Source organism: Capra hircus, chromosome 5, assembly GCF_001704415.2.
Source record: "Capra hircus breed San Clemente chromosome 5, ASM170441v1, whole genome shotgun sequence".
Classification (NCBI taxonomy): Eukaryota; Metazoa; Chordata; class Mammalia; order Artiodactyla; family Bovidae; genus Capra; species Capra hircus.
Window position 1 is genome coordinate 57,998,276 of NC_030812.1, and position 7,695 is coordinate 58,005,970.

At 36.2% G+C, this 7,695-nt stretch overlaps 1 pseudogene; it reads left to right on the forward strand.

Moving 5' to 3' along the window:
* Positions 4,472–5,422, forward strand: LOC106502112 (annotated as a pseudogene).

A 7,695-nucleotide genomic window follows, 5' to 3' on the forward strand; every position in this document is an offset into this window, starting at 1 on the left:
TTCAATAGATCCTTTGAGAGTGTAGAAAGTAAAAAATGATAAAATGGCGGAATATTACAAGTGGACAGAAAGAAATGTGTAATCTCTTTCTTGGAACAGTTATTTATCTCTGATTAGATGATGCCCTGAGATTTTTGTCACTTGTCCTCTTTTATTTTAGTTCAATTTACTTTGAGGAATAACTATTTTGAGGTTGTGAATGACAGCAAATATAAGAACAAACTTTCATATAATGCAGCTTATCTGGATTAGATGATGGAAGTCTATTAAAGTTATTGATACCTGAGTTCTGAATTGCAAAATGGGTATGAATTTAAGGGAATGTAGCAAATCTTTACAGAAACACAATATGTACATTTTTTTTCTTTACACAAAAATCACCTAGATAATCAACATCCAGGTTAGATAACGAACTATTATTGTAAGAGCCTAAAATCATTATTAGTTATGTTAGCATAAATCTCTTCTATGCACTCATAAAGGAATAATAGATACAAGAGATGCAAGAAGGTAAGCCGATGGATGTGAATCTGAGTGAACTCCGGGAGTTGGTGATGGACAGGGAAGCCTGGCGTGCTGCGATTCATAGGGTCGCAAAGAGTCGGACACGACTGAGCCACTGAACTGAACTGAACTGAACTGAAGTCAACTGTAATTTTAACAACTTCAGAATCAGAAATTAAGTCAAATATACAGTGAATCAAATTTAGGGAGTTAAACTTGACTACAGAATTTTTATGTTTAAAAAGATTTTAATGATAGAGTTATTTATGTTTTATATATTCATAGTTGATGTATTCTATTTTAATCAGTTACATGCAAGTTTCACTTTCTTTGATTCTCTTTATGAATTAAATATTGGGAGAAAAAGCAATAACCTCAGATATGCAGTTGACACCACTCTTATGGCCGAAAGTGAAGAGGAACTAAAAAGCCTCTTGATGAAAGTGAAAGAGGAGAGTGAAAAAGTTGGCTTAAAGCTCAACATTTAGAAAATGAAGATCATGGTATCTGGTCCCAGCACTTCATGGGGAATAGATGGGGAAACTGGAAACAGTGTCAGACTTTATTTTTGGGAGCTCCAAAATCACTGCAGATGGTGATTGCAGCCATGAAATTAAAAGAGGCTTACTCCTTGGAAGAAAAGTTATGACCAACTTAGATAGCATATTCAAAAGCAGAGACATTCTTTTGCCAACAAAGGTCGGTCTAGTCAAGGCTATGGTTTTTCCAGTGGTCATGTATGGATGTGAGAGTTGGACTGTGAAGAAAGCTGAGCGCCGAAGAATTGATGCTTTTGAACTGTGGTGTTGGAGAACACTCTTGAGAGTCCCTAGGACTGCAAGGAGATCCGACCAGTCCATTCTGAAGGAGATCAGCCCTGGGATTTCTTTGGAAGGAATGATGCTGAAGCTGAAACTCCAGTACTTTGGCCACCTCATGCGAAGAGTTAACTCATTGGAAAAGACTCTGATGCTGGGAGGGATTGGGGGCAGGAGGAGAAGGGGACGACAGAGGATGAGATGGCTGGATGGCATCACTGACTCGATGGACATGAGTCTGAGGGAACTCTGGGAGTTGGTGATGGACAGGGAGGCCTGATATACTGCGATTCATGGGGTCACAAAGAGTCGGACACGACTGAGCGACTAAACTGAACTGAACTGAACTGAACTGAACTAGGTAAAGAGGTATGAAGAAATTATGGCAATTTTTTTTTCTGAAACTTGAGAAAGTATAATTCTAGAACAGTCTGTTAGACCCACATGGTAAGAGAAGTCCTATGACTAAATCCTAAAATATAGTTTTTCAAATCAGAGATAGAGCAACTATTGGTGTCATAGTAAGGACAAAACTATATATTTTGGTAATAAAAGCTTACAACCTCCTAGTAGTTGAAGACTACAAGTTTTGAATTGCTATTAAAGACATTAAGGCTCTTTACTAATAGCTGCTTTGGAAAATCACCTTAAGCACTAAAATCTTATTTTATTTTTTGAAATAGGAAAAAAGTAATAAACAGATAAGATAGGAATACTAGCAAGACAAATGCAAAAGAATAAAGTCAGCAAGGTATGCTTGAGTAACTCATTTCTCTTAAAAGTCTACATGGAACTTTATTCAATGTTATGTGGCAGCATGGATGGGAGTTTGGGGGAGAATTGATACATGTATCTGTCTGACTGAGTCCCTTCACTGTTCACTTGAATATATCACAACATTGTTTGTTAATTGGCTATACTTCAATACAAAAAGAAAAAAAGAGAGGGAATAACAACCAGGAAAAAATTTTATTTTTAAATGCTCAGAAAAAAAAAAAAAAGAAAACCAAGTCCATGGGCAATGCATATATTGAAGGACTTATATGATTAACATAAAGAGTCAGTACAACGTGGAAGTAAGTAAAATTCTTATAGATAGTTCAGTTCAGTTCAGTTCAGTTCAGTCACTCAGTTGTGTCCGACTCTGCGACGCCATGAATCACAACACGCCAGGCCTCCCTGTCCATCACCAACTCCCTGAGTTCCCTCAGACTCACATCTATCGAGTCAGTGATGCCATCCAGCCATCTCATCCTCTGTCATCCCCTTCTCCTCCTGCCCCCAATCCCTCCCAGCATCAGAGTCTTTTCCAATGAGTCACCTCTTCGCGTGAGGCAGCCCAAGTACTGGAGCTTCAGCTTTAGCATCATTCCCTCCAAAGTAATCCCAGGGCTGATCTCCTTCAGAATGGACTGGTTGGATGTCCTTGCAGTCCAAGGGACTCTCAAGAGTCTTCTTCAACACCACAGTTCAAAAGCATCAATTCTTTGGCACTCAGCCTTCTTCACAGTCCAACTGTCACAACCATACATGACCACTGGAAAAACCACAGCCTTGACTAGACAGACCTTTGTTGGCAAAGTAATGTCTCTGCTTTTCAATATGCTATCTAGGTTGGTCATAACTTTCCTTCCTATCAGTAAGTGTCTTTTAATTTCATGTAGGAAAGATAGAAAAATATAATCTGGAGTAGTCAATAGTTTTATAAAGAAATTGGAGGATGTAAGAAAACATCGTGTCTGAACTTATACAAACATATGTAAGAATACATTTTAAAAGACTGAGGGAATCCCCTGGTGGTCCAGTAGTTAGAACTCCATGCTTCCACTTCCGTTGGCACCTTTTCCATTCCTTATCAGGAAACTAAGATCCCATAAGCTGTGTTGTGACCAGAAAAAGAAAAGTTTAATTGAACTAAAGTGACACAATATTTTTCTTTAAGATGTTTGTTTTTGTCATGTTTTCATTTGTTTATTTATCACATATACTAATAACAACATTTGAGTATAGCAAAGCCAGTCAAGAAAGCTGATAGCAATAATGGTATACTTTCAGTGCAAAGGAAATGTAAGCAGGATCTTCAAGTACTAGAAATCAGTCCTGCCATAGTCACTGATCATCACAGGAATCATACTGTAACTCTAAAATCCAGTTTTGAAAAATCATCCTAATACTCATACTACAAAGACAAACCAACTCAGTGCACTTGCACAGATTAAATAAATATGAAAGTAAAATGCATTTAAAATAACTGATATTCTTTTAATTAAATTATACATCCAGAATAGTGCCCACTTGGGAAAGATGACTATATATGCATATTAACACAAAAAATTCAAGTTCCAGGGGGAAATTGTGAGAATATTAGAATGAAGAGAACTAATGTATGAGAAAGAATTTAGAATTGACTATAGCATGTTGTCATTGGCAATTTTTGAAGATACAACCTGTGAATAGATTAGAGAATATATACCTTTCTGTGCCTAAGGTTAATATATATGTGCATATATATGCTAATGCTTCCCTTGTAACTCAGTCAATAAAGAGTCTGCCTGCAATGCAGGAGACCTGGGTTCGTTCGATTCCTGGGTTGGGAAGATCCCCTGGAGAAGGAAATGGCAACCCATTCCAGTATTCTTGCCTGGAGAATCCCATGGACGGAGACTGGAGGGCTATAGTCCATGGGGTCACAAGAGTCTGACATGACTTAGAGACTAAACCACCACAACTACCACCATATGCTAATGCATATTTAGTTAAAATATATTTTCATTTTATATGTATACATTTAGGTTAATTTATAAATATTAAAGTTATATATTTACATATACAATGGTTAATACTTGTAAGTTAATTTACTTTGCTATATTTTTAAGATCAATTATTTTGTTTTTGTTTTTTTTTCATATGTAGATTCGACAAGGCTCACAGAGAGTAAGGGCTTCCCTCGTGGCTCAGCTGGTAAAAAATCTGCTAGCAATGTGGGAGACTTGGTTTCGATCGCTGGGTTGGGAAGATTCCCCGGAGAAAGGAAAGGCTACCAACCCCAGCATTCTGGCCTGGAGAATTCCATGGACTGTATAGTCCATAGGGTCACAAAGAGTGACCTCAGACACGACTGAGCAACTCCCACTTTTCACAGAAGAGTAATGAGGAACCAGTCAAGGGAAATAGAATTCATTCTCTTGGGATTGACCCACAATTACAAATTGTGATTTTTCTGTTTCTCTTTTTCAGTTACACATTGAGCCTGATGGGGAATGTAATCATTATCCTCCTCACCTTGCTGGATATTCACCTCAAAACTCCAATGGATTTCTTTCTCTGTAGTTTCTCATTTTTAGAAATCATATTCACAACAGTATATATTCCCAGATACCTGGTTATCATGGTGACTAAAGAAAAAACCATTTCATTTAATGATTGTGCAGTTCAATTGTTCTTCTTCTTTTTATTGTGAATTACAGTGAATTACTTTCTTGCTGCCATGTCCTATGACTGCTATGTTGCCATCTGCAAACCGCTACATTATCCAGTCATCATGAACAGCAAAGTTTGTTATCAGCTTGTACTCTGATCTTGGGTAACTGGATTCCTAATTATCTTTCCTCCATTTATCATGGGACTCGAGCTGGATTTCTGTGCTTCCAAAATAATTGATCAATTTATGTGTGAAATTTCTCCTATACTGCAGATATCCTGCACAGATACACGTGTTCTGGAATTGATGTCTTTTATCTTAGCTATAGTAACATTTGGGGTCACATTGGTATCAGTGACTGTTTCTTATATTTACATAATTAAGACCATTCTGAAATTCCCCCTCAGCATAGCCAAGAGCCAAAGCTTTTTCCACCTGTACTTCCCACATGACTGTTGTCTCCCTGACATATGGAAGCTTTATGTATGCTAAACCATCTACAAGAGAACAGCTAACTATATCCAAAGGTGTAGCTTTGTTGTACACTTCAGTTACCCCTTTACTAAATCCCTTCATTTACACCCTAAGGAACCAATAGGTGAAAGAATTCTTCTGGGACAGGTTACAAAAGATCCTGTTTTTCTCAACGAAACAGTTATTTAAAGGTCACCAGTCATAATTTTATCACAACAACAACAAAAATATGTTTCATGCATTTGTTCTGGTCACGTTTTCCTACTTCAAAACTTATTTCATAGAGGACAATCTCTTCAAGAATCTTATCGCTCAGCTTCACCCTTATACTTTATTCTTTCTAATGAAAATATTCCATCCTGCTATAATTATTTACTCTCTCAAGTCTGTAATTCAAGTTTTAAATATCATCTCGTTATGGCTTACCAGTGTCTAAAAATCATGACTGAATAAAATATGCTTTGTGTAAGCATGAGGCTCTGAGAGTGACTCAGATGGTAAAGAACCTGCCTGCAATGCAGGAGATGCAGGTTCGACCTCTGGGTTGGTAAGATCCCCTGGAGAAGGAAAGGCTGCCCATTCAGGCTTTCTTGCCTGGGAAATCCCATGGACAGAGGAGCCTGGCAGGCTATAGTCCTTGTGGTCACAAAGAGTCAGACACGACTGAGCGACTAACACTAACCCCCCACCCACCCTTTTTTTTTTTTTCCTGTTTAAGTGTATCTTGCTGTGTGTAATTTATTAATTAAAGATATATTTATCATGTATCTGTCTTATTCTCAATATTGTGAGGGGCTCAACCCTTACTTTAAGAAGCTTGCATTATATAAAACAAAACAAAACAAAACGGCTCTGTATTGCTATCCAGTATATAACTAGTGTTGCAACAAATATTGACAAAAGTATTAAGGGACATATTGGGTGACTTCTGAGTAATCTTGGAGTTCAGGAAGGGATTTCAGAAGACAGTGAAAATTATGCTAATGATGTTGTCATTAAACATATATAGAAGGACAGTATACTGAGACAGAAGTATATGCAAACAACAGAGAAGTGTTAGAGAACCACATGTATTTAGACAGTTAGTACATGCAATGCTTAGACCAGCATTTTGAGATATTCACCCTGTTCAATAAAGGCTTCAGCACATACACCACATGGAACACTGCACAGAGTATTTTTATGCCTCTAATTCTCTACATGTAAGGTAGCAGTAATGTAACCAACATCTCATGGTTCAGTAAATATATACTATTAGAAATATCTAGCACTCAGTAAAAGAAAAGGATTTTTCTTAAACAATTAAAAAAATATTGTAAAGCAATCATCCTCCAATTAAAAATAAATGTAATAAAACTGTTTAAGCTATTACTTGATGTACGTTTTAAAAAATGATAGTAACAACATGAAGGGTCTTGTGTGCCGGAATAGTATTCTGGACTGAAAGTTGATATAACAATTAATTTTATTTTTTTATTTTTTATTTTTTTAAATATAAATTTATTTATTTTAATTGGAGGTTAATTACTTTATAATATTGTACTGGTTTGCCATACATCAACATGAATCTGCCACGGGTATACATGTGTTACCCATCCTGAACGCCCCTCCCTCCCCATACCATCCCTCTGGGTTGTCTCAGTCCACAACAATTAATTTTAAATGGTTGTATATAAGAACCACTTAGGCAGTCTCATAATATAATTTCAAGTTTTTATTCCCAGTGAGTTCAAGTCATTATGCCTAGGAAGCCATCCATACAACCTCAATTAATATACACTCAGGACATTTTGAGGTGCTTTTCATTAACTGATATTTCAAAAAAAAAAAAGAATCATTGAAATTACATGTAAGATGTAAACTTTAATATTGAAATTTCTTGCTCTGGGGAAGTTACTCTTGAAAATGATGTTGTATATGACTAATACTAAGATAAAAGGAGCAAGTAAGGGAAATATTTCTCTTAATGCTAGAAAAGTTTTGAAGTTTAGCATATAAATATGACAGTGGCTCTACAACACAGTCAGAGATACTTAGAAAAAAACAATGAGAAATTTTATTAAACTTAATATTTGGGGGGTAATGGTGCAGGGGGAATATAAATCCTCCTTGTTCATTCCCCATTTCCACACTCAGACAATATATAGTGAATAAAGTTAAGGGAGCATTTTGTAATCATCTCATAAAGTTTTAATCACACAGAAATTATGAAAAAAAGGCATATTTATCCATGAAAGATCAGATTTCCCAATTGAATGAAGATGAAATAACTGGAAGATATTTTAGATGTTTTACTGTAATAATTCCTGTTTTCTATGTTCCTCCCTAAGTAGAGATGGAGTTTGCCTTTGGTCTAATTGTTAAAAATATTGTTAATAGTTAATTAAGTTATCCAATTATAATGTAAGGAAATGATATATTACCATGTTTTCCATCACCCACAACTCCTTTTTCTAACAAGCCACTACTCCCCTCAGA